The 26,977-nt window shown below is 42.3% G+C and overlaps 1 long non-coding RNA gene across 1 annotated transcript; it reads left to right on the top strand.

Annotated features, from left to right (window-relative positions):
• The first annotated feature begins 9,983 nt into the window (after window positions 1-9,983).
• On the top strand, window positions 9,984-26,650 carry LOC117517489. Its single transcript, XR_004562740.1, has 3 exons — window positions 9,984-9,994; window positions 18,749-18,759; window positions 26,554-26,650. It is a non-coding gene; the product is annotated as an uncharacterized LOC117517489 (long non-coding RNA).
• The last annotated feature ends 327 nt before the right edge of the window (window positions 26,651-26,977 follow it).

Genomic DNA, 26,977 nt, shown 5'->3' with positions numbered 1-26,977 from the left:
GGCCACTGAGAGAGGACTTGGATTCTTTGCGGGTCCCGCATCCGTACCCCCGGAGGCAGTGAGCGAAGGGAGAGCATGCGCATTGTGTTCTGCGTGTGTATGTTTATAATCTTCGCGCCCAGAAGAAAAAAGAGAGCGTTTACACAGGAGAGAAAAGTGAGAAAATGTTAATGCCTGTTTGAGAAAAGTGTATAAAGTGTGAAGTGAGGGGTTTTACAGCCTTAAAACATCTATAATAATTGTAAAAAATAGCGCTGACTACTTTGCGGATTTCACTTATCGTGGGTTATTTTTAGAACGTAACTCCCGCGATGAACGAGGGACCACCAAATGTTGATACGGCTGACATCCTGGCATCAACAGGCATGTAGCCTGTTATGCCCGGCCCTATTTACCATTTCCTTCTTCGCTCTGTCTTCTTGAAAAAATATCTGTGAGCTTTGCACACTTGGCAGCATCTTCCTCCAAAGCTTTTCTTTTTCTTAATCTAGCCTTTTCAGCTCCACCTGCCTTTTTTCTGTCCATTTTTTCACTCACGGGACACTCCTATACTTGCTAGTAGCACAAGTCCCATCTGAGCGCACAGGGTTTGATTGGACTGAACTAACTGTAATGAATGCATAGGGGTGTTAAACGTGTAATGGTATGTCCCTACCTTAGGCTTTGGAAAAGATAACAGCGTTGCAAAAGAAGCAGTCTTGAGTTATTTTCTTGTGAATTTTCATGATTGCAAAACATTTATAACACTTAATGTCTTCTCTTTAAGATACAGCAGCCCAAGTGTCTTGCTGTGTAGCCTAACAGTTAATGGTGGTCATATATGTATGCATATATATAAACACCCCCTCACAACGGCCCCAGGTTTGACCAGCCCACCGGGAAAACTCCTGACTCTCCCGATTACCCCGCACGCGGTAGCTTGAGCCTGTAAAAACTGACTCAACCTCATGAACAAAAGAGGAAAATGGCTGTATCCTTGATCTCTGACATAAATAAAAATAAACAAAACAGTGTTTTGCTTTGAAGTTATTAATTCTGACTGGACTCGGCAGAGAGCCGCACAGCATTTGGAGCTGTGTGAACAGAACGGAGGACGATTCTCGTTTCTTTCTCACAACAAGACAGGAGTCCTAGTTAGTAACTTTAATCTGCAAAAGTGACTCACGATTTCACATATTCAGGGATGAAAGTGGTGAAAAACAAAAAAAGCTGAAACCCAAAATTACCCCCCAACACCACGTGCACGAAAATGTTTGAATTCTAGAAGCTCTGAAATGCAATCTGGGACTATTCCAGACAATAAACTGGAGTGAGTGCAGCATCCATTTAGGTGAGAAAAAAAAACAACTTTCCTTATTCAAATTCATTCCAGTAGTATTCTGGTCTTACCAGGATGCAGCAGTTTTCTAGCTGAAATTTTGGTCTAATAACTTTTAGATCGCTAATATGTTTTTGCAGGTGAAGTGAATAAAGCATTAACAGTTAAAAACCTTTGTTAAGTCTGATATCAAAGATTTTAGCACTTACAGTACCTGTTAAATGTTTTGTAGCAGAAAATCAGCTCTATTCTTTGTCAACAGAGAAAAACTGGTTTCAGAAGAAACTGCTCCATCTGCAATCAGAGTAGAACTGGTGACAAGATAAGTCCTCTTGACACCATACTGACTCACAGGCAATATCACCCAAGTCATCCAGAGGCATACAGTTTTAACGTATGGTTAAAAGTTTAACCAAACTAATTTCGGACATGTTATTTAAATTAACGTCACTTCTGAAGTTTTATAAAGTGAAAATATCAGCTATATGTTTTAGTTTTAAAGTACTGCACTAATTTTGAAGGTTTTAGTGTGGACATGCTGTGTCCAGGTGCATTATGGGTAATCTCAGGACAGTCATGACAGGAGAAATGCATTTGAGACACTCTGATCAGGCTCCACACGGACAGCAGCATTAAACTCTTTGTATATTGTGCCTAAAACTCTCATTAATATATTCTCTGGGTTTATATATGTTGCTATTGTGTGTTTGTTTTAATTGTCATAAGAAGCTCAGGTTGCTTCTCCATTATTTTCCTGTTTGCTCTACAGTCTCTACTGCCATCTACTGGCTAGTAGTGTTCATGGCAGTATTCTGTCAGGGATTTGGCCGGGTCTGGGCACTGAGCCCTTGTTTTTCCCCTTGTTGTGGTTCTCCGTCTGCTTCAGCTTTGATTTATCAGTAATTATTTTCATCATGAGTTATTCTGTTATATTTTTCTTATCACTTTGTTACTTTCCATACTTTAGCCATTGTCCAGTTCTGTTCTAGTTTTGTTCAGCCAGTTTGTGTTTTCATTGTTTATCATTTAGCTTTCATCTGTATATGTTTTCTGTTACTCTTTTATATCAGGTTTTAATTTCTGTTTATTAGTCTGTTCCTGTTTAATTCTGCTTTTGTATTGATTTCCTGATCAGTTCTAGTTGCTTTTGTACTCATGCTCATGTTTGATTTTGGTTCCTGTTGTTGTATTACATTCTGACCATGATTTCCATTTTAGCTCTGTCCTGCTTTTGCTGTTTGTTTCCACTCTGCACCTCCCATCATGTCTTCATTCCTGGTCTCACGCCCAGTTACTTCTGTTCACTCCACGCCCTGCACCTGCCATTATGTTTTCCCTCACTTTGATGCAGTCTGTTTTGTTTCCGTTCGCTCACACTATTGCGCCTGCTCCCGTGTCTTTGTCTATTACATCACGCCACTTTGCTTACTCTCTTCCTTGCACTCTCGCCCTGTCTTACTCTTTAGCCAGAAGCCACACCCCTTCTAGATTGTTCCTCACGTGCACCTTGTTTACACCACCTGTCCCTCGTGTCTCACTAATTAGTCCACAAGTATTTAAACTCCACAGTCCTTCACTTCTTCGCCAGATTGTTGTCTTCGTACACTTTCCAGCACCCATTCACAATCCTGATTTTTGTCTTGCCTTGTTCTGAACCTTGCTCTGTATTCTTTGACCATGCCTCTCGCTTCATCCCGGATGTCGGTGTTTGCTTGTGCCTCTGACCCCTGCTTGTTTATGACTGCGTCTCAGCCTGATCCCGTTTGTACCTCTGCCACACTGACTGACCCCATGTGTACCGAACCTGTGCCTGAAATAAAGACCACGTTTTCTCTTACACCTAAGTCAAGTCTGGGAGTCTGTATTGCGGGTCCAGCCGCTCCTGGTGACGGGCTCCCGCCCACCCTGACAATATTCGCCCTAAGTATTGAGATATCCCATAATCTATTGCGCCTGACACCGCATTGCATTCACACCACACGCGACGCCACAAATTCGCTTCCTTCGCCTGGTGATGGATGCGCCACCATCGCCATCGGTGTGTCACTCTGCTTGGGCGGAAACCTTCACTGCGAAAATTCGCCTGCATCATCAAATAAGAGGAGCTTCCATTCCACTCGCCGTCGAGTCAACATGGCAGAGCTTGATCACACGGAGCAAGTTGCTGTGCTGTATTTGTTGTGGAAAGCTGAGAAACGTCGCCAGCGGCGCCGTAGCTGGGTTCACAATATCCTCATGAGACGTTCCCAATTCGGGGCAGTGGCGGCACCAAGGGGGGGCTTGGGGGGCCTCAGCCCCCCAATAATTCTGCCAATAATGTGAATTGGCAATAAATCTTTGATATAGACGATTTGTGTAAGGTTGATTCCATGCATTGTCTTGAGAACCATTTCAATGAATTCAGTTTGTATACCTATGTTCAAGTTTACTGAACTTGCAATCATTCTAAGTGATGTGTGTGTGCACTGACACCACATTTTAGAGGAGCACGGGTGACTAAAACATATACCTTGGTATTTATAAAGCAATTTACTATATATTGTTCATTTCAACGACATTTTGTGGAGCTCCTCCAACTTTTACCCCAGCCCCCCCTCAGCCACCCCAATAAAGATTTCCTGGTGCCGCCACTGATTCGGGGAGTTTTATAATTTGCTGCAGGAGCTGCGTCTGGATGATGGCCGCTTTCAGCGGTACTTCTGTCTCTCCAGGACCCAGTTTGAGGACCTCCTGTCCTGTTCACGTGTGCACATGTGAACAAAGAGAAAGAAAAGTGGCTGCCCCTGCAGTTCCTCTCTCTCTCTCTCTCCCCCCAAACTCTGTCATCATTGTGTTATAAACCAGTCACCATTTGTTTTATCATACATCTGTGTAGTTAATAAAATGATCTTCACAGACGATTCATTTGCGCGCGCACATGAGAAAAAAAACTAGCTGCTGCTGCTGCTGCTGTGGTGCTGCTGCTTGCTCTCCCCTCAACTCTCTCATCATTGTGTTATAAATCAGTCACCATTTGTTTTATCATACATCTGTGTAGTGAATGAAATTATCTTCACGGATGATTCACGCGTGCACGTGAAAAAAAAACCTAACTGCTGCTGCGGTGCTGCTCGCTCTCCCCTCAAACTCTGTCATAGGTCCTGCTCACAGGCTGGCTGCCAGACACAGGACCTGTCCACATCAAGCATAAACTCCAGACATCTGCACGTCACTACATATCCAGTCCCTGATTGGTCATCGCGGTGCGACAAGACGAAAAAGTTCCGATTTTTCAACTTGGGGAGGAGGGCGACGCGACGCGATATCACGCCACAAATGCGCCAATCGCTCAAAATTGCTTCATTTGCATCGCTTCATTTGTGTCCATCATGTCGCATTGCGTGGCTTCCATAGGGATTACATGGCAACCTGTCGCTGCCGTCGATCGCGTCATGTGTGGTGTCAACATGGCTTGAAAGTTGTTGCAGCTAAAGAAATAAAAATGTACATTTTGGTTGTATAATGTTCATTTACAATTGTAGTCGTGGATTCTGTTGTTTAAACTGCAGAACACTCTGGCGCCAAAAAAAAAAAAAAAAAAAAACTGGTACGCAAAGGATTTTGGGTAAGGGTCTGAGCGTCTGAGCACCAGCAGATGTGTTCTATGCATTTTTACCCCGGTTATATCAGACGTTGTCAAATCACAACTTCACTTTTGGCTTTTGCAAATGGCTTTTTTTTTTACATATGAATAAAATGTCATATTTTACAAACGCACATTTAAATACCAACACACACGTCACATCACATTAAAGTGTTGGTTTTTACATAGAATGAATGAGTCAACCAATCAGTGTTAGTGGAGGCTCATTTACCCATAATCCCTTTGGCATCTGTCTGTGTTTGTAACAAAACTTCAGAATTAGTGCATTATTTAAAATTAAAAGATATGTGTTATATTTTAACTTTGTACAAATTACAGAATTGACATTAATGGAGTTATTCTATCCAGAATAATTTGATTTTAATTCAAAACCATAAGTCAAAATTGCTTTATTTTCCAAGCCGGTGGCACTGCTATATCCTGTTAAGGAATAATGGCTTGTGTGTAGAGTTGAGCTTAGCTCTTCTTAACTGCTTCACTGCTGCAGAATATGTAGTAAACAGGAGCCTCTAGCAGTGGGCAGAGTGCACAAAGACAGAAGTGCACAGACAGAAGTGCTGACTCATTGTTTTGGTGATGCTACCAGAAACGATCGTGGTGTTAAAACTCAAAGACAGCTTGTTAGTAGTTTCAGTTAACTGTAGCTTCTGATAAATTTTTGGGTGGTTCGTCGGTTTAGCTTCATAAAAGATAACTTTTCAGTTAGCTGATTAGCTGTTATCGAAGCTAACTTTTTGGTTAGCTGTGCACACCACTGGAGCTCTGGCAGGATTTTGATTAACAAAACAATGACAAATGGCACAGTGAACATGCATGTTTGCAGTTAATTAATATATTTCACAGTAAATTCACAGTGTTTTAAGTAGAAGCAGTTCATGAATAAATGTCAATAATTTGAAATGATAGTATGAAGTAAGGGAGAAATTTTACACAATGAAATAAAACATAAAACAAGTAATGAAATAAAACAAGCAATGAAAACAAACATCGGCTGAGCTTCTTCTTCTTCTTCTTCTTCCAGTTGTTCCCGTTAGGGGTCTCCACAGCAGATCAATTGTTTCCAACTCACCCTATCCTCTGTATCTTCCTCTGTTACACCAACCACATGCATGTCCTCCCTCAGCACATCCACAAACCTCCTGTTTCACCTCCATTTTCTCCTCCTGCCTGGTGGCTATATCCTCAGCATCCTTCTCCTTATATACGAGGTCTGTGATAAAAGTAACGGACCTTATTATTTTTTTCAAAAACCATATGGATTTGAATCACATGTGATTACATCAGACATGCTTGAACCCTCGTGGGCATGCGAGAGTTTTTTCACGCCTGTCGGTTACGTCATTCACCTGTGGGCAGTCTTTGAGTAAGGAGTCGCCCACCCTCTCGTCATTTTTTCATTGTTTAGGAATGGCTCAGAGACTGCTGCTTTGTTTGATAAAAAAATTTTCAAAAACTTTAAGGCACAACTGAGTGGACACCATTCGATAAATTCAGCTGGTTTTCGGTAAACATTTTAACGGCTGATGAGAGATTTTGGTCTGTAGTGTCGCTTTAAGGACGGCCCACAGCGCCTGACGGTGATCTGCGCTTCGAGGCGGCAGCGTCTCGCCGTTTCAAGTTGAAAACTTCCACATTTCAGGCTCTGTTGACCCAGTAAGTCGTCAGAGAACAGAGAACTTTCAGAAGAAGTCGGCATGAGGAGTTTATTCAGACATTCCATTGTTAAGGGACATTTTGTAATGAAAGAACGTGCGGGCAGAGTCGCATGTCGGGCCGGACCCGACCGCGGGGGGTCACGAAAGGAAAAACACCTCCGTTGGAAACCTTAACGGGCAAGTTGGAACATGCCCAAGCTGTTAAACAATTTCTCAGTTACTCACTTGTTGAAAGCCATCAAAAGCCGCCTGAATTCTACAAATGGTTTTCAACACGGAGGTGTTTTTCCTGTTGCGGCGCACACAGATTCGCCAAGTCATCACGGAAACGACTCGGCGAATTTGCGCGCACGTCTTTCATTAAAAAACAGTGGAATGTCCGCATAAAGTCCTCATGCCGGCCTCTTCTGAATCTTCTCTGTTCTCTCACGACGTCCTGGGTGAATTAAGCCTTAAATTAGAATGTTTTCAGGTCGAAACAGGCCGACGACGGTGCCTGGAAGTGCTGCGCGACGTCCCGCTCCATGGGAAGTCCTTACAGTGACAGAAACACCCCATAATCTCTCATCAGCCGTTAAACTTTTCACCGAAAACCATCTTAATTTCTCGAATAGTGTCCACTCGGATATCCCTCACAGGTCCAGAAAAAATGTTGATAAAGCAACGCGCACCGTCCGCAGCGACTATTCAGACAAAGAGATTCCGACGGGCGGGGTGGAGCACTCCTCACTCAAGGCCTGCCCACAGGCGAATGACGTCACCGACACGCATGAAAAAACTCACGCATGCGCACGAGGGTTCAAGCATGTCTGACGTCAAAACATATGAATCAAATCCATTTATTTTTTGGAAAAAATAAAAAGGACCGCTTTTTTCATCACAGACCTCATACTCCGGGTCCTCCTCTGCACATGTCCAAACATCTCAATCTCACCTCTCTAACTTTGTCTCCCAACCATTCCACCAGAGCTGTCCCTCTAATATGTTCATAGGTACGGTCGAACATCCGGGTCCCTGATGTGCGTGCACATAGCAATGCGCATAGTAACCAGCAAGCCGCTGCAAACAAACCGCTGTCGCACTCATTTTCTACTTGATGTCCATCGTTCTGCCACGGTTTTTTCTACTTAATATACACCAGTTTCACAGAGAATGCCATGATCATGTGTTGCAGTTGGCTGTCCCAACCATGATAAGTTAAAAGATCAAAAAGTGTGTTTTTTTTTTGAACTCCCAAAGCGCCACATTCTGCTTCTCTCTTCATTCCGCTCGGCTCGCAGGAACGCATTCTGTCTTCAGCTGTGAGTTCTCCGCTTTCAGGCTTTCCAACTCTTCCATTTTAGGACAACTGTTCCATGTCAACGTAATCATGTGACATTGGACAAGGCAAGTCCTCATGGTCACTCAGGTCAGCTGGAGGCAGGAACAGTCTGGGTGAGGTTACTGCTGTAGCAGGTTCACCAAGAGAGGCAGCTGCAGGAGGTGAGCCAAAATGAAGCTTCGACTTTGTCCTCATTGGCCTGGGGCGTGGCTGGCGGAGACGCTTCACATTTCTGCTTTGGCTGTGGCTGTAGCGCTCCACACACAATTCGCTGCATTCGCTGTGAAAACTGATGTATATTAAGTAGAAAAAAATGTGACAGAACAATGACAGCGCAATGGATGTCAAGTAGGAAATAAACGTGACAGCGGATGTTTTCAGCAGCTCGCTCATTACTATGTCAATCAATCAATCAATCAACTTTTTTCTTATATAGCGCCAAATCACAACAAACAGTTGTCCCAAGGCGCTCCATACTGTAAGGCAAGGCCATACAATAATTATGAAAAACCCCAACGGTCAAAACGACCCCCTATGAGCAAGCACTTGGCCACAGTGGGAAGGAAAAACTCCCTTTTAACAGGAAGAAACCTCCAGCAGAACCAGGCTCAGGGAGGGGCAGTCTTCTGCTGAGACTGGTTGGGGCTGAGGGAAAGAACCAGGAAAAAGACATGCCGAGAAGGGGGGCAGAGATCGATCACTAATGATTAAATGCAGAGTGATGCATACGGAGCAAAAAGAGAAAGAAACAGTGCATCATGGGAACCCCCCCACAGTCTACGTCTAAAGCAACATAACCAAGGGATGGTCCAGGGTCACCCGATCCAGCCCTAACTATAAGCCTTAGCGAAAAGGAAAGTTTTAAGCCTAATCTTAAAAGTAGAGAGGGTATCTGTCTCCCTGATCTGAATTGGGAGCTGGTTCCACAGGAGAGGAGCCTGAAAGCTGAAGGCTCTGCCTCCCATTCTACTCTTACAAACCCTAGGAACCACAAGTAAGCCCGCAGTCTGAGAGCGAAGCGCTCTAATGGGGTAATATGGTACTACGAGGTCCCTAAGATAAGATGGGACCTGATTATTCAAAACCTTATAAGTAAGAAGAAGAATTTTAAATTCTATTCTAGAATTAACAGGAAGCCAATGAAGAGAGGCCAACACGGGTGAGATATGCTCTCTCCTGCTAGTCCCCGTCAGTACTCTAGCTGCAGCATTCTGAACCAACTGAAGGCTTTTTAGGGAACTTTTAGGACAACCTGATAATAATGAATTACAATAGTCCAGCCTAGAGGAAATAAATGCATGAATTAGTTTTTCAGCATCACTCTGAGACAAGACCTTTCTGATTTTAGAGATATTGCGTAAATGCAAAAAGGCAGTCCTACATATTTGTTTAATATGCGCTTTGAATGACATATCCTGATCAAAAATGACTCCAAGATTTCTCACAGTATTACTAGAGATCAGGGAAATGCCATCCAGAGTAACGATCTGGTTAGACACCATGCTTCTAAGATTTGTGGGGCCAAGTACAATAACTTCAGTTTTATCTGAGTTTAAAAGCAGGAAATTAGAGGTCATCCATGTCTTTATGTCTGTAAGACAATCCTGCAGTTTAGCTAATTGGTGTGTATCCTCTGGCTTCATGGATAGATAAAGCTGGGTATCATCTGCGTAACAATGAAAATTTAAGCAATACCGTCTAATAATACTGCCTAAGGGAAGCATGTATAAAGTGAATAAAATTGGTCCTAGCACAGAACCTTGTGGAACTCCATAATTAACTTTAGTCTGTGAAGAAGATTCCCCATTTACATGAACAAACTGTAATCTATTAGACAAATATGATTCAAACCACCGCAGCGCAGTGCCCTTAATACCTTAATATGTGTGTTGCTATGTGCGCGCACATCAGGGACCCGGATGTCCGACTGTACCTACGCCATTTGGCATGACCAAATCACCAGGCCTTTGCGAATAAACAGCGGTAAAGACGACTATATCAACAATAGTTGTGAGTGCGCGTATAGTTTGTTTTCAACGGTGACACAAATGGCAGCCGTAACTACGCGGAAGTGACGTAGGCCCAACCATACCTATTCCTAATCCAAGACAAGCGTATCTCAACTTGAGAGCTCTGGGAATGTCATCTGGACCAACTGCCTTTCGACTCTTCATCCTTTTCATAGCTGCTCCTCACTTCATCCTTACTAATCTCTTGCACTTCCTGATTTGCTCTCTCCACATCATCCATCCTTTTCTCTCTTTCATTTTCTTTATTCATCAGCTCCTCAAAATATTCCCTCCACCTTCTCAAAACACTATCCTTGCTTGTCAGCACCTTACCATCTGAATAAGTCATGTTCTCCTTCCTGACTGTTCAATTTCATGTACAGCTTGCAATATGCCTTTTCCTTAGCTTTTGGCACTTCTCTTTTCACCTCACGCTGCATCTTTTTGTGCTCCTATCTATTTTCTTCATCTCTGACTATCCTAATGCTTTGTCACCATCTTCTTTCTCCTTATGGTTTCCTGAACAGCTTCGTTTCGCCATCAAGTCTCCTTGTCTTCCTTCCACTATCCAAATGTCACACTCAGTACCTTCCTAGCTGCCTCCCTCACCACATCTTCAGTTCTTTTCCAGTTGTCCTCTCTCACCTGCTCACTGAATTCCACATAAATTCTTCCTCCTTCAGCTTCCACCATCTGATCCATTGTTGAGCTCTGACTCTCTTCCTCTTGTCCACTTCTGAAGTCATCCTACAAACCACCATCCCATGCTGTCTAGCTACACTCTCTCCTGCCACCACCTAGTCCACCTGTGTGCACCTTCCTCTATTCTTATTTGTCACCCTGAGTGCCTTCCTTTTTATCTCCCCGGTATGAAATACAGGGGGACATAGTGATTAGCATGTCTGTCTGTTCGTCTGTCTCAGGTGTCGCTGGCATTGTGTAGTTTCGTGCTGTGTTGTTTATATTCATTGTCTTTTTTATTTTATTCTGTTTTTACTTTTTCATGGGGGAAGGTTTATTCAACCTGCACTCTGTGTAGTCGACCTGGACTGAGGTGCTGCTGCACTCCGAACTGAGCAAATCATTCGAGCTGGCTTCGTATTACATTCTGGGTATTTGTACACGGCTGTACGAATGTCTGTCCTGTCCAAATGCAGCTTGAATTCTGTTTATTTTTTCCAAATCGTGTGATTTGTACGCAGTGTTGCCACAGTTACTTTGAAAAAGTAATCCAATTACTGATTACTGATTACTCCTTCGAAAAAATAACTTAGTTACTTTTTCCCTTTCCCTTTGCCCCTCAGTGTGTCCACAGCAGTTGTAAGGAAGACCCTTCAGAGGATTAACCCCCAGAAAGCTGCAGGTCCTGACAATATTCCGGGGCGGGTATTGAGGGACTGTGCATACCAGCTGTCTGAGGTGCTGACAGACATTTTTAACACGTCACTGACTTTGGCAGCCGTCCCCACCTGCTTAAAGACTGCCACAATTGTCCCCGTCCCCAAATGTTCTACAGTGAGAAGCCTGAATGACTATCGACCTATAGCTTTAACTCCGGTAGTTATGAAGTGCTTCAAGAGGTTGGTCATGGCCCATATCAAAGACTCCATTGATGTCACTGTAGAGCCTCACCAGTATGCCTACAAGAGGAACCGCTCCACTGATGATGCCATTTCATTGTTGATTTAGTCAGCCCTCACCCATTTGGAGAGCAGGAATTCATATGTCCGCCTGCTCTTTCTGGACTTTTCTTCCGCTTTTAACACCATCATCCCACAGACCCTGGTGCAGAAGCTCTGCTCCCTTGGTCTGAGCTCCACACTGGGGAATTGGGTTTTGGACTTCCTGACCAATCGTCCACAGACTGTAAGGATCCACAATACCATCTCCTCTTCTATCACCCTCAGCACTGGCTCACCTCAGGGCTGTGTGCTGAGTCCCCTTCTGTTCACTCTGCTAACATATGATTGCTCAGCAAGACATCCTAGCTGTCATATAGTGAAGTTTGCGGACGACACAGCAGTAGTGGGATGCATCAAGGACAATGATGAGTCCATATACAGAGAGGAGGTGGAACATCTGGTGCAGTGGTGCAGAGATAACAATCTCTGCATCAATGTGAAGAAAACCAAGGAAATGGTAGTGGATTTTAGGAGGAACAAGGGCCCTCCTTCTCCTTTGTATATTGGAGGAGCAGCTGTGGAAGTGGTCTCCAGCTTTAGGTACCTGGGTGTGCACATATCTAGTGATCTCACCTGGGGTGCCAATACTTCTCGTTTGGTCAGGAAAACCCATCAAAGCCTCTATTTCCTTAGGAAGCTGCAGAGAGCTGGACTTGGGAGCTCCATTTTGAGGAGCTTCTATTACTGTGCAGTGGAGAGCATCCTCTGCACCTGTACTACTGTGTGGCATGGCAGCTGCACAGCTGTTGAGAGGGGGGCTCTGCAGAGGTTGGTAAAGGCTGCACAGAGGATTGTAGGGGGCAGCCTTCCCACCACCTCGGATCTCTACTTATTACGGTGTAGGGGAAGGGCTCTCCACATTCTAAGGGACTCCTCCCATCCCACACACAGTTTGTTTCAGCTCCTTCCCTCAGGCAGGAGGTTCAGGAGCATTCAGAGCAGAACTACTAGGCTCAGAAACAGGTTCTTCCCTGAGGCTGTAAGGCTGTTGAACTCGAGCTGTGCTCTATAAGAATTACATCTTCATATATATAGACTGCACTAAACCACTTTAATTGTCCATATGCAAAAACTTCCTGTGTGCAACACATGTGCAATATTGGTTTTTATTCATTCCCAGTACAATATCATAGTTATGTATCTATACTTGGTATTAAATGTCATAATATTGGTTATTATTCTGATTCATTTTAACAGGTTATATTTAATTATTATTTCTGTTTTTAAATAACCGGGACCTGAGTACAAATTTCGTACCGCTAACATGGAAATGTGAGTTGGTATGACAATAAAGTTCCTTGAATCCTTGAATCCTTACTTTACTGATTACCCAATTGTAAAAGTAACTAAGTTAGATTACTAGTTACGTTTTTAGTTACTTTCCCCAGCTGCCGACAACAACCCTCTACCACCTCAACATGAAAATTCAGTAAGGTATATTATATTCCAATTCTAAGGTGGAACTATGCCAGTATACAAAGGTATATCTAAATATCTAAAAAGGAAGAGTAAAACAGGAGAGTAGAAAAGAGTAGAGTAGAGCCACTTAGGTGCCTGGTCTTGAGAACCAGGGATGACAATTATACTTGTTTTGCCAAAACTCACTTTATAGTCACCCTTTCTTGACTTCAATGAAAATAAATACTTGTTTTATAAAAAGTAAAATAAAGACCTCTTTCTTGACCTCATATTTAACTGTTGACAGCACTGTAACAGTAAAACTTGCTATTTCTAACCTATATTGTTTATAAATGTAACTGTTAAATTCTTTCTAACATTTTTCTAACATTTAAATTCTCTCTAAACATATTAGTTGTCAAAATTATTATTATTTTAAGTAGTATTAGTAGTTGTAGTAAAAAAAAAGGCTTCAAAACTGGACCTTTAATCTAGGGGTGTTGTGGGGGGGGGCACATCCTTGCCCAATGCCCCCATTCCATCTGGATTCGCCCCTGCTTTGGTGTTTGATCACAAAGAATGGATAACGTTTATTTATGCAGTAAACATGACCAGATTTACAGGTAAGAAAGTTTTCTTGCGTTTTCACATCATGTGGTCCTCAGAAAGAGAGTTTATGTTGTGTGGGGCGCCAGAAGAGGAGGTACTGCTGGCCCACCACCAGAAGGCGCCCTGTCTGGAGTGCGGGCTCCCGGCACCAGAGGGCGCAGCCGCCTCACAGGAGCAGCCAGGGTGACAGCTGTCACACATCACCTGCAACAGCTGTTACCAATCATCTGATCGGCAGGAGTATATCAGCAGAACGACGTCTCCACCTCTTTGCCGAGATATCGTTTCTACCTAGAAGGTAACGTATCTCAGCTGACGGATTGTATCCTTTTGGATTTTGTGCATTGTTCCGGAGATTACTTTTCCAACGAGAGGTGGAGGTAGCTTTCCTACCGTTCGGATTCCTGGGTGCAAACGCGCCCTCCTTTAATTGTTCTTTGTTCCTCGCCAGCAGTACCAGGTCCGACACGCGGAGGCAGTGGCCACCTGGGAGTTCGGGACTTGGCGGCTCCAGTATTCCCGGGGTCTGGTGGCGGAGGAAACCGTGTGGTTCCGGTTCTACTTTGGAGAGGCGTCTCCTATCTTCGAGCCTGCCCACACGACACCTTTGAGAATTGACTTTTGACCATTGTTGTAATCTGTTGTATTTGTTGTGCGCATTCACAACAGTAAAGTGTTGTTATTTGACCTACTCCATTGTCCGTTCATTTGCGCCCCCTGTTGTGGGTCCGTGTACCTACACTTTCGCAACAGTTTAGGTGCATTTGAGTGGAAAATAGTGTTAGTTGTTGACTAAGGATGAGCTGAGGATCAGCTGTTTTTAGCGAGCAGATACGGAGTGGCTCAGCTCAGAATTCTAAATAAAGGAGGGGAAAAGCATAAAAATGTCTTTGTAAAGCTCAGTGCAGGTGTGTTGTTGTCACTGTGCTTGAAGAGGTGACGACGAGTCGTAGCTGCTGCAGAAAACCGTGGATGAAAAGCGCACAGCTCGCTTAAAGTGGGCAGTTCAGTCGAACCCCGACCTCCTGCCCACGCACCAAGTTTAATGCTGCTATTGACCTACAATGCAAAAATAATAGTAACGCACAGTGACTTGGAGAAGTAACTTTAATCTGATTACTGATCTGGAAAGATTAACGCGTTAGATTTCTCGTTACTAAAAAAAGGTGGTTAGATTAGAATAACGCATTACCGGCATCACTGTTCGTATGTCATTCGTGCTGTAGTGTGACGGGGCCCTAACCTCGACCAATCCGGTATGGAAATACAATTTGTACTCTGCATGGTTTTGTAGACTTGTATTACACCGGATGTCCTTCCTGACGCAACCCTCCTCATTTCCCCGGTCTTGGGACCAGCACTCAGGGTATACTGGCTGCACACCCCATATGAGCTTCATAAGATAAACACCGGAAAATGCACAATTTGACTTTTGCATAAAGACTAATTTTATTCTGGACACAAGTGTAAAATCACAACCTCAACCTGTGTTAGATCAACAGTTACATATGTAGCGGCTGCACTTCTGCGTTGTGTTATGACTCCGCCCATTCACTCCCCTCGGGACGCGAACTCACGAGTTCCGGCATGGAAGTCGGGCTCTCTAACCAGAAGGCTAAAACCCAGGGCTCTGGCCTTGTGACCAGAGAATCCTTTTGAGCTGTTGGGAGTGAGATTTACTAACTACATCTGCACAGCGACACCTGCTGGCCTCCGTTACACATAGCATATAGCCATTTTTACCTGCGCCAAAGAGGTTATGTTTTTGGTCGCGTTTGTTTGTTTGTCTGTCTGTCAGCAGGATAACTCAAAGGTTTGAACAGAATTTCATGAAATTTTGTGGAGTGGTTGGAAATGACAAGAAGAACAAGTGATTAAATTTTAGTGGTGATCCGGATCACGAGCCGGATCCCGATGCTAATGCGTTAGCATGTCTATGGCATTTTCAATGTTAAAAGTTAACATTAAGCAGTTGCAGCTGTCATCACGTTCGGGTGCATTTGTTTTCAAATTGTAATATTTCTTAAATTTATTTTTGTTTATATGTTAATAATCTAATGATTATTATATACAATTTTAGAGAAAGAGACAAAAAGAAACAGATCACTGTGCCAAGGAGGGAATCTCTTTAGGGTCAGTGACCTTATGGCCTTGTTTAGAGAAGTGTTCCATAAATGTTAAAAAAATTCATATATTTGCAGTTTAGTTGAATAATGAATAAATGAAACTTTTTTTTACTACTGAGCAAACATCATTGTTAGACTTTTTTAGGTTCAATGATTCCACAGCGTGTAAATGTTATGGCGTCAGTGACCCCATGGCCTTGGCGAAGGTTTGCACTCGCTGAGTGCTTCTAGTTACATCTGCGTTTCTCTCCTCCTGTCTTGCTTGGCAACAAAGCTTACATCAAATGACCTGTGGGCGGAAGCTTTTAAGTGACCTTTTGCAAATGCACCGCACGAGATGTTGATTTTGTTTGTCAAGACCATCAGATCTTTGGCATTATGACATCATGCTTTCACCAGGGCAAACCCCACTTCACTCATGGTCAGGGAGCAACTTGGCGAGATCAGTGTTTCTGTGACTGCATACAAAGGCCTTCTGGGTGAAAGGCTGTATGCGCCCTTGAGCAAAGATCATCTGAGCCTCAGCTCACTAATCCCAACTCACAGCATCCAGACTCCCCACGGTACAGCGAATGGACACTTGTCGAATAGAGCAGAGTCGTGGAGCTGAATGAAACCTGAGGAGGATCTATTTCGTTTCACAGGGGGCGAGTGGAGCTTAACTCCACCTTGAAGCACAATGCGGTGGTCATCAGCCACGTCTGCACACGTGTGACATATAAATATTCATATAAACCATCTTGAAGCAGAATCTAATCACAAATGTTGGTGCTGAAACGTTAAAAATGTTCATATTGGAGATTATGCAGCCACGTGCACAAAGCTGGTGATGTGCATGTTGAGCTGCTGACTACATTATGTCAAATGTATAATTTATTTGAAGATGCACTGATGAGGGAGACATGGTATGTGGTGAGAAGAAGGGCAGAAAGGTAGAGAGAGTAAGTCAAGAAGAGTGACAGAATAGGATGGAGAAGGAAAAAACAGAGGACAATAAATGGAAACAACAGCACTCGAGTGGATAACCAAAAGATGCCAAGCAACAAAAAATAATATGCTCAGTGTTAAGATGTCTTATTTTCTTATTGCAATAGTTTTTCAGTTACGCTCGCTTACATCACAGCAGCAGGAAGATTAGTCACTTGAAGAGCTCAAATCGCTTTTACTGCACATCTTTATTGCTTCTCTCACAAACGTCAAGCCATCGCTGTGACTCAGTGCGAACCGGATTCTGAGCGTCATTTACACTCAGAATCGCCACCAAATATAAATCCAACCGCGTCTAAACAACTCCATACGCCCTAATATTCTGCTTTAAATGTTATGTAATGATGCTTCTGTGTGATGTAATTGCTGTGTGTTGGGGGTTTGGCTGGACATTTTGGTGTTGTTTTCTTTTCTTTGCTCTCCAGGTGGTATGCAAACTGGTTTTTGTCTGTGGAGAAGGTGCTGGCAGAAGAGTCCTTCATCCTCATCAGCATTATTAGCTGCACCTGTGGATGATGTTCACGTGTAAACTTAAAGACTTTCAGCTGAAGCAGATAATGAGATGGCGTTCTGCATTTAAGCCATGAGTGGTTCAAGCAGAACTGCCGGGAACTCGACCTTGTGACGTTCGTTTGTGAGACGCTGAGGACCGCGCCAGGGTTTGACACATCGTGCCTGTGAAGGAGGACGGGTGAGGGACACATGCTGTCAGCACACATCAGCGGTGATTATTGTCTGAATGATCGTTAATAGTAATTTGGCATTTTGTTACGCAGTATATTTGAACATTGATGAGAATTGTGCAGTTTGCTTCTCACTGCCGTGGCGTACGGACTGATGATCCTCCACCTGTTGTGAGAAGCTGCTCATTTACATAAAGCTTAAATTCAGACCTGAATGTGTTGCTGATAGTGTGTGCCTGTGAAGGATATTTGTTGTAGCTGTTGACTTACCTCACCTTTTCCATCCTTCACAGAGTCAGTTTGTCGTGTCCACCTGGGGGGTGTTCAGCGGTGAGTCTGGGTCCAGAAGCGTCGGGCTTCGATCCATTTGGGCGCTGGAGAGCGCGCCGTCCTTCACCTCACCAGATAACCGCACATTTATGTTGTACACAGTTATTGCACAGAAGGAAAATAAATTTGTTTTGTTTTTGGAACCGCTTTCTGGTTATTTTAGCGCTGGGTTCAGTCAGACGCTGGTCGCGCTCCTCAACTCGCGTCTGCACATAACAGTAATGCTGTTATATGTTGCAGTTTTCATTAAGTTTTTGTCAAAGTGTAGGAAGAAAGAGAAAATTACATAAGCTTTTAAAAACAGCTAATTCGACAGATGAGAGGAGAACTGCAATTCCAATGTGATGGTTTATTTTTAAGTGACTTCTTTGATGGATCATTTCTTGCTACCATTCTAGCAGATTAAAGAATATCATAAGCCACTGTGTTCTGGAGTTCGTTTTCCTCTGAGAATGACTTTTTGGGTTCAGACTCAATGCACTAGTGTCCCTATAAAATGAAATATTACAGCTGATATCGTGAATGATTTGATTATTGTGACGGTAAAGGAGTGCCAGAGTTCGGGGTGGAGGAGAGATGTCGTTGTATATGCAGCCCTGTCATGATAACTACTTTTGATGGCCAAAATATAGTCCCAGAATTAACTGCTAAAAACAATACTACTGTCATTTTAAGACTTTTTATGCCACTCATAATGCAAGTACATCCTTGAATTTGAAAGTAAAAATAAAAGAACTACAAGAAATAAATAAAACCAAATAAAACAAATTAAAGAACTCAATAATATGGACTCGGGGGGGCTTTCAATGGAAACAAAAATGCACAAAAGGCCTTTATAAAAACTTAACAGACCAGCACATTCACGTTCATTGACTCACCTCTCTAATTTGGATTAAAAACAAAATGTTTTCACACCAGAGCTGCAGAATGCGGCTTAGAAACCAAAATCATGAGGACTCACACACACACTCATCTTCAACCACTTAGTCCAATTAAGGGTCACGGGCAGCTGGAGCCTATAGAGGGGTACACCCTGGACAGGATGCCAGTCTGTCACAGGGCCACAAACAGACAAACAAACACATTCACACCCGCACGCACACCTACGGACAATTTAAAGATTCCAATCCACCTAACCGCATGTCTTTGGATGTGGGAGGAAACCGGAGCACCCGGAGGAAGCCCACGCAAACACGGGAGAACATGCAAGCTCCACACTCCTCTTGCTGTGAGGCAACAGTACTAACCACTAAGCCACCGTGCTACTCTCATGAGGACTCATTCTTCAAAATCTTCTAGCTGGAACTACTCTATGCATTCATTGGGAAAAATATCTACGAACCTTGAGGAACATTTCATCTTCAATTCACCTGCTTCACTGTTACTGTGTGTGCGTGTGTGTGCACGCACATGTGGTGGATCTTCTTTCTCTCTCATATATATATATATATATATATATATATATATATATATATATATATATATACACACACACATACACAGAGACATCCTGGATGTCTTGGCTATGCCTCGTCCAATATAACTTTTCTTCATCCAATATTTCTCTATATTGGACGACTTGCGATCCATCAGTTGTTATGTTCTCCACTCCCCCTCCAAAATTAAGCAAACAACAAAGAGTCAAGTAAATTAGATCAATTAATTTTGTTGTGAACAGCATATCACTGATTCAGATGAATGCTTCTAAAACATCAGTAGCGTGCTTGTCTACCTTCTTAGTGTTTTTAGCATCCTTGGAGTTCAATATTTCCACCAGTTACTCCTCTGTGAACTCAGCAAACCTCGCTGGCAGACAATTTTCTGGTGTTGTTGACATGTTTGTTGCCATTTTTTCAACCAGCGTCTGTCAGCTAGTTCCTGACCTTCATATGCCGCGCTCTGATTGGCAGTAAGCTCTAATGCTAATGGTCAGTGGGAACCGTTCCAATACAACTTTTGGTCCTAGCCTTTTTGGATCCTTTTGGATCCAACATAACTTTCTGGCTCCAAGCATGCGAAAATACAGGTAAATGATGGACAGAAAGGCTAAGCTGTGATTGGCTATTGCAATCTGTGTGGAGAAGATAACATTTTATATATATATATATATATATATATATATATATATATATATATATATATATATATATATATATATATATATATATATAGGGCAGCACGGTGGCTTAGTGGTTAGCACTGTTGCCTCACAGCGAGAAGGTCGTGGGTTCATTTCCCATGGCCTTTCTGTGTGGAGTTTCCATGTTCTCCCCGTGTTTGCGTGGGTTTCCTCCGGGTGCTCCGGTTTCCTCCCACATCCAAAGACATGCGGGTTAGGTGGATTGGACTCTTTAAAATTGTCCATAGGTGTGTGTGTGGGTGTGTCTGTGTTTGTCTATTTGTGGCCCTGTGACAGACTGGCGTCCTGTCCTGGGTGTACCCCGCCTCACGCTCTATGACTGCTGGGATAGGCTCCAGCCCCCCGCAACCCTTAATTGGACTAAGCGGTAGAAGATGAATGAATGAATGAATATATATATATATATATATATATATATATATACAAGGTCTCTTAGATAATAAACCGACCCTTTTATTTTTTTTTTTAACTATATGGATTTGAATGACATGCGATTACACCAATCATGCTTGAACCCTCGTGCGCATGCGTGAGTTTTTTCACGCGTGTCGGTGACGTCATTTCCCTGTGGGCAGGCCTTGAGTGAGATGTGGTCCCGCCCTCTCGGCTGAATTCCTTTGTTTCACACGCTGCTCGAGACGGCGCGCGTTGCTTTATCAAAAATTTTTCTGGACCTGTGAGGAATATCCGAGTGGACATTATTCGAGAAATTAAGCTGGTTTTCTGTGAAAAGTTTAACGGCTGATGAGAGATTATGGGGTGTTTCTGTCGGTGTAAGGACTTCCCACGGAGCGGGACGTCCTGCAGCGCTTCCAGGCGCTGTCGTCGGCCTGTTTCGAGCTGAAAACATCCTAATTTAAGGCTTAATTCACCCAGGACATCGTGAGAGAACAGAGAAGATTCAGAAGAGGCCGGCATGAGGAATTTATGCGGACGTACGCGCAAATTCGCCGAGTCGTTTCCGTGATGACTCGGCAAATCTGTGTGCGCCGCGACAGGAAAAACACCTCCGTGTTGAAAACCATTTGTAGAATTCAGGCGGCTTTTAATGGCTTTCAACAAGTGAGTAACTGAGAAATTGTTTAACAGCTTGGGCATGTTCCAACTTGCCCGTTAAGATTTCCAGCACGGAGGTGTTTTTCCTGCCGCGGCCCCCCGCGGTCGGGTCCAGCCCGACATGCGACTCTGCCCGCACGTTCTTTCATTACAAAATGACCGTTAACAATGGAATGTCCGAATAAACTCCTCATGCCGACTTCTTCTGAAAGTTCTCTGTTCTCTGATGACTTACTGCGTCAACAGAGCCTGAAATGTGGAAGTTTTCAACTTGAAACGGCGAGACGCTGCCGCCTCGAAGCGCAGATCGCCGTCAGGCGCCGTGGACCGTCCTTAAAGCGACACTACCAGACCAAAATCTCTCATCAGCCGTTAAAATTTTTACCGAAAACCAGCTGAATTTATTGAATGGTGTCCACTCAGTTGTGCCTTACAGTTTTGAAAAATTTTTTATCAAACAAAGCAACAGTCTCTGAGCCATTCCTAAACAATGAAAAAAATCGACGAGCGGGTGGACGACTCCTCACTCAAAGACTGCCCACAGGCGAATGACGTAACCGACAGGCGTGAAAAAACTCTCGCATGCCCACGAGGGTTCAAGCATGTTTGATGTAATGACACGTGATTCAAATCCATATGGTTTTTGAAAAAAATAATAAGGTCGGATACTTTTCTAATAGACCTCGTATATATATATATATATATATATATATATATATACATACATATATATATATACATATATATATATATATATATATATATATATATATATATATATATATATATATATATATATATGCCGGAGCACCCGGGAGGAACCCACGCAAACACGGGGAGAACACCAAAACGCCACACAGAAAGGCCACAGGTGGGAATCAATCCCATGACATTCTTGCTGTGAGGCAACCATACCAACCACTAAGCCACCGTGCTGCCTAGTTGCTTACTTTAAAAGGCATATTTGTATGATAACTACAAAACTGCCACTTCACTGTTTGTGTTGAATGACCTTCAATTACTGCCACCAAGAAAAAAACCTCCTGATCCACCGCTGTATGCCAGCTGAGAAGACGTGTTACCACTCAGTGAATGTCACTTTACAAATAAACAGCAATAACTGTTGTTTCATAAAAGAGAAGGAATTGTATTCTTTTGCATAAATTTCTACAGTGACAAGAAAGCCACTTTATTTCATATCTGTTTCAAATACAAAAAGCTGCTTTTATTACTCCTTGTTGTCAGAGTTGCACAAATTCTGCCACAGCTGCTATTACAAAATAGTACTCTCCTTTTCAAACACACGCAATCCAGATGAACTCACCGCTTGAGCACAGTGGCTCATTTGGGAACCTATTCAAGATCTGGAGGTAGCTGAGAAGAGCAGTGTTGGCACACCATATTCAGATAACTGCTGCTCTTCAAACTAACGGCAGCCGTGTGCACACAATGGGTGCCAAAGTTCAGTTTGGTTTCAGCTATGTGTTGCTCACTGCCATTCGGCGGCTTCACCCACATGCAACACAAGTTAGTGCACGGGCCTCCATGAGGGAACAGAATTGTTCACATAACTGCTTATACATTAGGTGGGTGTTAGGGAACAGCTTAGCTGTCATCTGTTACATAGCAGCACGCCACGCTCACCTGCAATGCAGCCAACCCCCATGAATGATTAATAAGTCACATTTAAAGGAATATACCGGGTTTTTTTAAAATGTGTTTTTGAAAAATGCCTTAATTATGTCTTTTGTTTGTGTTGTAAATGGCAAGTCTTTAGTAGATTTTGCATATCCTTAAAGCTACAGTGTGCATAATTTAGTATACAAATAAAGAATGTTTATGAGTTCAATGGCACAAATATTTAATTTGGTGAAAGCTGGAACATACCATGCCTGGTTGAATGGTATGTTCCAGCTTTCACCAAATTAAATATTCGTTCCACTGAAAGAATGTAAAAACATTCATTATTTGTTTTATATAACGGCTAAAATAGATCCTTGTCATTTTATATTAATTTATAAACAACAGTAGAAACAAAAGCCGGTGTGTGCTCACACAAGCGGGAAGGTGCTTGTGTGTGCTTGTTTATTTCCTCAATGCAGCAAAAAAAATAAAAAAATAAAAATTATGTCAGACGGCTTAGGCACAGTGGATTTGTTTTGTGTGTGTGCACACATTGCGTGCATGCATGTGTGTATGTGCGCGCACGTGTATGTGCCCGCGCGTGCGCATTGTGTGCATGTGTGTACATGTGCACGTGCCTGTATGTGTGCGTGCATGCGTGTGTGTGCAGAGTGCAATGGTATCACACATATGCAACCAAATCTGCACTCTAAATGGAACCAAATTGCACTCTAAATGCAATGCAACACAAATGGGTATGAATAATCCATGTCACATGACATACAAAGCACCAATCAAATGACAAGGATCCACTCAGCCATTATATAAACGCAACACTTTTGGTTTTGCTCCCATTTTGTATGAGATGAACTCAAAGATCTAAAACTTTTTCCACATACACAATATCACCATTTCCCTCAAACATTGTTCACAAACCAGTCTAAATCTGTGATAGTGAGCACTTCTCCTTTGCTGAGATAATCCATCCCACCTCACAGGTGCGCCATACCAAGATGCTGATTAGACACCATGATTAGTGCACAGGTGTGCCTTAGACTGCCCACAATAAAAGGCCACTCTGAAAGGTGCAGTTTTATCACACAGCACAATGCCACAGATGTCGCAAGATTTGAGGGAGCGTGCAATTGGCATGCTGACAGCAGGAATGTCAACCAGAGCTGTTGCTCGTGTATTGAATGTTCATTTCTCTACCATAAGCCGTCTCCAAAGGCGTTTCAGAGAATTTGACAGTACATCCAACCAGCCTCACAACCGCAGACCACGTGTAACCACACCAGCCCAGGACCTCCACATCCAGCATGTTCACCTCCAAGATCGTCTGAGACCATCCACTCGGACAGCTGCTGAAACAATCAGTTTGCATAACCAAAGAATTTCTGCACAAACTGTCAGAAACCGTCTCAGGGAAGCTCATCTGCATGCTCGTCGTCCTCATCGGGGTCTCGACCTGACTCCAGTTTGTCGTCGTAACCGACTTGAGTGGGCAAATGCTCACATTCGCTGGCGTTTGGCATGTTGGAGAGGTGTTCTCTTCACGAATGATGTGAAGGAGATGTGTTGCACTGCGTGAGGCAAATGGTCACACCAGATACTGACTGGTACCCCCCCCCCCCAATAAAACAAAACTGCACCTTTCAGAGTGGCCTTTTATTGTGGGCAGTCTAAGGCACACCTGTGCACTAATCATGGTGTCTAATCAGCATCTTGGTATGGCACACCTGTGAGGTGGGATGGATTATTTCAGCAAAGGAGAAGTGCTCACTATCACAGATTTCGACTGGTTTGTGAACAATATTTGAGGGAAATGGTGATATTGTGTATGTGGAAAACGTTTTAGATCTTTGAGTTCATCTCATACAAAATGGGAGCAAAACCAAAAGCGTTGCGTTTATATTTTTGTTGAGTATAAATAATGAATGTTTATGAGTTCAATGATACGAAAATTTCATGAGGTGAAATATGTTTTATATTACAACTAAAACAGATCCTTGTCATTTAATATTTTATTAATTTATAAACAACAGAAAATGGACTTACATTTTGGTGTTTGTCACTGATGCGTTGACGTCAGCAGTCCAACATGAGTCCAAAATTGTTCTCAGTCACTTGTAAAAAAAAAAAAAAAAATTTTGACGATGTAGTCTGTGACGCCGTGCACTCTGCTTTCCCCACTCCACCGAATCGTGTCAGAAATGTGTCCAGCTTTTCATCCTAGCTTCATCCTAACAGCTCTTCCTGCCTCCAGATGGCTTACAGTGTATTGGATTTGTTTTGTGTGTGTGTGTGTGTGTGTGTGTTAGAAGAATTAGCACAGTCAGTTAGCTCCTTCAAATCATCGTCTGTCAGCAAAACAAACCCCGCCATGTTTAGCTAAACGCTGTCCTCAGTAGTGTGAGCACGCGCGTTGGTCAGGGGGTGCAATAGCACATTTCATATAGTACCAAAATTGCACGCTAAAAAGAACTATTGCACGGTAAATGAAACACAATGGCAAATGGTACAGATAATCCATGTCACGTGACATACAACCCACCAATCAAATGACAAGGATCCACTCAGCCGTTATATAATGTCATCTAGCGGTGATGTTGTAGGTTACATTATGCTGTCACCAGTATTGATTTTACTTCCCTTCATGTTTTTGCTTCTTTGACTTCAGTGATTCTTGCTCTTTTGCCTTCACATGTGATAAGCAATATGTATAATCCTACATTTTCACAAAAATGTGGGTTCTCAAACTTGTCAACCTGCACTAGCAACCAGTGGACAGTGTAAACAGGAGCAACCAATGATTTCTCTTCATTTTCTCCAGTCTTCTAGCCACATTGCACAATATGAAATACAGACTAAGCATGTACGTTTTGTTCTACTGTATCAACATGGTGATGCACCATGGCAGCCTCCACAGGTAAACAAATCATATCACCAGATTTTGAAATTCAAAAGTCATTAATCTTTTAGCACTGAATTTTTCAACATTGAAATTATCTTTATGAATTTTTTTGTTCTTTTTTTTTTTTTTTTACATTGAAAGTATGTTTAGGATTTTTTTTCTAAAATTTTTCAACATTAAAATTATATTTAAGATTTTTTTTGTTTGAATTTTTTTACATTGAAATTATGTGTCTGAAATTGAATTGTATAAATTTACAGCACATAATTATTTTGCAGAGAGACGTATGTGATACTAATGGTTTGAACTGCACACACAAAACGTGGTACTTTGATAAGTGTATTAATTCATCATTTGGTAGGTCATTAGCATCACATGACCGGTGGAATGTAACTTCATTGGTTGGATGCTGGTTCAGTTTGACACATCTTTGCTGCTTTTTTAGTATCTTAAATATGTATGCAAATTTTTAAAGTGAAATTTGGGGTGTAATTTTTTTTTTACATTGAATTTGGGGACCTTGAGTATAGATGCTATATGAGATCTTAATATATTAAACAGAGCTCTTTGGGTTCAGTTCAGTGGTAAAAATTCACATATATAATTTCAGTTTCAAAAACATTCAGATAAAAATTGAATACTCAAAAAAGAGATATGTCTTTTCTATGCCATAAAATTGAGTGCTGAGAAATTCTGATCCATAATTTCATTGTCAAAAGTTCAGCGTTAAAAAAAACTCAGATACATTTTTTCAATTTCAAAAAAATTCAGATATATCATTTTAATATAAAAAAAATCAAATACATAATTTCAGTGTCAAACAAATTTAGTGCTAAACATTTAATGGTTTTTACTTGTGCAATACTTACGGTGTTTCTCCTGACTTCCTGTCATGTTAATTTGTTATAGATGTGGTTGTGTTTTTACTTGTATCTGTTTGTTTTCCTTTTGTAAAGGCACTTAGCATGAGTCCAAGACAAATTTCCCTAAGGGGACAATAAAGTGTATCGTATCGTAAATCTGGTGAGATACAGGTACTTCCTGCTTGTAGTTATCAAGGGCTCATTCTAAGCATAAGAAAACACATCAATTTGTTGTTGCAGATAATTATACCCTCATGAACAGATGGTTCTAAATGCTGTTTTCCGTTTGTGCTTAAAAACACCCATAAAGCCAACACACATAAAGACGGCTTGCATCTAGTATCAAAGGAATAATTTGAACAATGATCTGACTTGCTTTGCAACACCCCATTTTATGAACAATGTCTGCTTCACTTTAATTAAAAAAACAATGATAATCATAAAATAAAATACCCATCTACCTTGTAGTCTCTTGGATAAAGTTATGTTGGCTGTGCTATCTTTACAGTAAGTCTTTTCTCACTTTGAGGGTGCTGCAGAAATCTGGAACAAGTTTGGTAAAATATCCACTGTTACCAACTGTGTGCTTGTAGGAAGGGGTGGTGGCCAAGTGGTTAATG

This window comes from Thalassophryne amazonica, chromosome 9 (assembly GCF_902500255.1).
Source record: "Thalassophryne amazonica chromosome 9, fThaAma1.1, whole genome shotgun sequence".
In the NCBI taxonomy this organism is placed as follows: domain Eukaryota; kingdom Metazoa; phylum Chordata; class Actinopteri; order Batrachoidiformes; family Batrachoididae; genus Thalassophryne; species Thalassophryne amazonica.
Note: the sequence above shows the minus strand (reverse complement) of the source record. Positions and strands in the feature narration are given on the sequence as shown.